Below are 3,600 nucleotides of genomic sequence, written 5' to 3'. Positions count from 1 at the left end.
TGAATCAGATTTCCCAAAAATTTAATTTGATATTTTATATAACTTTATTAAATCTGGAAGCACAAAACAATGTGCTCAAAAATGTGCCGTGTGGTAAAAGTAACTTGGTGGTTTTTATATAATATAAAATTATTTCTCATAATCCACATTTTTGCAGGCAACAAATTAGAAAGAATACTTTTCACCATACTTTCTCCATAACTAATAACTGAAAGAGGCTGTTAGTTCAGCAAACAGTCAGCCAGAGTACTTTGGTACAGGGCTGTGACTTCTCCCATAACTCTCTCTGCGCTTCCGCATTTAAGAGCAGTTGAAAGTGCTTGACGAGGTCAACTAGAACCAGCGAGGTGTGTGTGTGTATGTGCTCATGGATGGCCGTCTGTGCAAAGAACGGATGTGGTGTCGGCCTGCGGGACAGAGGAGGAAGTGATGGCGCATGGTCCCAACCTGATACGCTCAGAGGCTACTGCAACAGGAAGCTTGAAATTATAGAGCACAGATAAAGAGAGAGAGAGGGAGAAAGAGCGGGAAAAGAGAAAAATAAAGAGAGCCATGCTCTACTCTACTTCGCTGCACACCTACTTTTTAACATGAGCGCCATCATTTATGTGGTTTGGAATGCAGTGGACTTATATATTTAAAATATGAACCTCACTAACAGAAGGCTGCTTTCAATTTCAAATGCTGACGCACGCTTTGTTTGTGAAGACTGCTCGCGCATGCGGCTGTGCACAACTCCGTGTAAGTGGTTTAATGCACTTGCGTCCCAAAATGGTTTTATGATGCAAAATGAATGTAAACACAGCCAAGTTATGTGTCAAGGGATTAAACGGACAGGACAAACCATATTACTTCCGTGCGTGAATGCAGCTTAATAGATCTCCCGCTGTCTATGATGTCATAGTAAAAAACAACATTAAAGATGAAAAATCACTCACAGTTCTTGAATGGAAAACGTTCAGATAATCTCAGACAAACTGAAAGCACTCTTTGTTTGTTGTTTGTAATATATGTTTCTATGCTCCTCTTTATTATTTGCTACTTGCGTGTACGTTTTGAATTATATTAGTTTAAAATTACATTATTAATAATAATTAATTATTATTAACATATAACTGTTTAAAAAAAAAAGTAAATTGTAATTATTTTAAAAAGTATTTAATTACTTATGTAAGGCGATGTAAATGTAAGGATTTTAAAACTCTCAAGATGGTAAACTAATTAATTAATAAGGGGGGGAAAAGTAGATCAAGAATCGTTCTGGAATCAGATCGTGACTCCCAGAATCAGAATCGGATCGGATTGTGAGGTGACTAAAGATTCCCACCCCTAAATAGCATATACTCACCAAACATTTGTAGAATGTAGCAGAGAATGGGAATAAAAATGGGACACTGGAATTACCATTAAAATGTTAAGGCCACACTTACGTCTTCTGAGGTGCAGGTTTCTTCATCTTCCCTTTCTGTTGTGTTGATTCCTCATCCTCACAAGCATCTTCCTCATCGGAATCAAACCCAGATAACATGAACTCATCCACGCTGAGATCCTTCAAGTTCCTGCACAAAAATAGATGGCACATCACTAAAGCATTCAGTAAGTATGTTCAGCTAGTCCCTACCCTAGTACATCTATTATGTTTGTTTGTTGTTATGTTAGCTTGTTTTGTTTACATGTACTTCTACATTAATGCTTTACAAAGCACCCTTTTACATAAAGTAAATGTATTTGTGTATTTTATTCTAGATTAGGGGTTTTTAAACTGGGGTCCGGGGACCCCAAGGGCGACAAGGGAGTGCTAGGGGGTCTGTGGAAAAGTTCAGACAAACACAGTGTAAAAAAAATAATAATATTAAAAACTAAATTAAAATAGCTACATTTGATTAAAACAAAAATAGATTAATATAAAGATATACAATTTATTAAAATAAAACTAATTCGATATATATGTATTGATTAAAATAAAACTTAATTTAAATAACGCATTTATCACAGCACTTGCTGCGAGTAAAAAAAGTAATGATATAACGTAATAGAAACTAAATATTTCCCAAATAATACAGATTTTTCTTAATATTAATGTGGCCTTTTATCAAAAGTGCTGTTCATTTTTTAATGCGTAATGCTTTTTTACTAGCAAAAACATTTTTTAGAAGCATATTTAGACAACTTCCCTTCCACTGTAAAGTCAAAACGTAAAGAATGTGATTTAGAAATTACATTTAGAAAGTTACTGAATACTGAAGTTACAAAAGCAAAAGTTTATTTTCTGAAGATTAGCATAATATTCATCCAACTCTTAATAAGCACGTGTAGCTTTAGTACACTCCAAAATAACTATTCCAAAACTCATTTTGGTGCTGATTGTGGTGGAAAATGCAAAAATCAGTTCAGACTTAACTACTAAATATTTACTGTCAAGACGATCATGTTCTCCCCATAAATGTTTAATATATGCTGATCTCCCGAGCCTGCTGAATTTTTAGTTCATCAGTGGCTAAAACCAGCTAACGTTAGCTATCGTCAAATATATAATCAGACAAGAGTCTTATGAAGTGAACTGAGCTCTGACAACTCGATCTACATTTAAATTCAATGTTCTCCAACTCAAGCACTAATATAAGATTATGTACGCGAGGTTAAATAGCTAAGAATGGAACATACCTCTTGTTTTTCCCTGCCATGCTGGATACGAAACGTGCACAGGGACGCATTACCCACAATGCACCGCTCTCGGGAGCTCAGATGAGTTGGTCTCTTGTTTAACGTTAGGTTAAACGCAGAACAAAACATGAAAACTCACAGTCGTTTAAAGGCACAATATGTAAGTTTTTTTATTAAAATATCCAAAAACCACTAGAACAGTGTTATATGTTTTGCTGACTTGTGTACTTACATTATCCCAAATGTTTCGAAGAATGTTTAAATCCAGAGAAATAAGCAATTTTAACTAGTGACACGGACCGTTTCTATAGTGTCATTGTGTCGCCTGCTAATGACGTCAGAACACCTCGATTTCCGGTTTTGTAGAAAACATGGAAACACCGAAGACACTTTAATATGTTGTGCGTTTTAATAGGCCGGTGACGACTGCACAGAGTAGCATTATAACAGAACTTTCAAATGTATCTAGTATGATTAACACGACCGGAAGGAGCGGTAGCGGTCGACTGTGGCATAATAAAAGCTCCGCTGCTTTCGAGCCATGTGTCGCGCTCGTTCAGTGGCCTTCGTTTCGCTTTGACGGCTTTCAGCCTCACCCTGCTTCATTCTACTACGTTAATAAATCATTAGCTGAGCATGATTTCTGCCCGAGTCCCGTCAGATTGCTTCGGCTGTGGGGATGAAGACGACAACTCTCATGATTCCACACTCAGTCACACCGTCATCAAACTATGCCTTTGTCTATTTGTTTATTTTGAATACGCGCTCTCTAGCGGCAAAAATAACATATTGTGCCTTTAACTAAATGTCATTATGTCTATGTTTTTGCTTGCTTATGTTTTTGGTAGTATTATTATAAACAGATTATTTTACATGTGGGTGATACAATCAGGGTGGATTTTTTTTTTTTTTTGCCCGGAGCAGAATCTTTCCAGC

At 36.4% G+C, this 3,600-nt stretch overlaps 1 long non-coding RNA gene across 1 annotated transcript; it reads right to left on the bottom strand.

Moving 5' to 3' along the window:
* Positions 1 to 1,433: 1,433 nt before the first annotated feature.
* Positions 1,434 to 2,927, bottom strand: LOC107572647 (uncharacterized). The gene is made up of 3 exons (XR_001607379.1): positions 2,897 to 2,927; positions 2,665 to 2,757; positions 1,434 to 1,559 (listed from the first exon to the last, which is right to left on the bottom strand). It is a non-coding gene; the product is annotated as an uncharacterized lncRNA (long non-coding RNA).
* Positions 2,928 to 3,600: the final 673 nt, after the last annotated feature.

The sequence above is a fragment of the Sinocyclocheilus grahami genome, unplaced genomic scaffold (genome assembly GCF_001515645.1).
Source record: "Sinocyclocheilus grahami isolate Dianchi unplaced genomic scaffold, SAMN03320097.WGS_v1.1 scaffold1786.1, whole genome shotgun sequence".
Classification (NCBI taxonomy): Eukaryota; Metazoa; Chordata; class Actinopteri; order Cypriniformes; family Cyprinidae; genus Sinocyclocheilus; species Sinocyclocheilus grahami.
The sequence above is the reverse complement of the archived record's forward strand: the minus strand, read 5'-3'. Positions and strand labels throughout refer to the sequence as shown.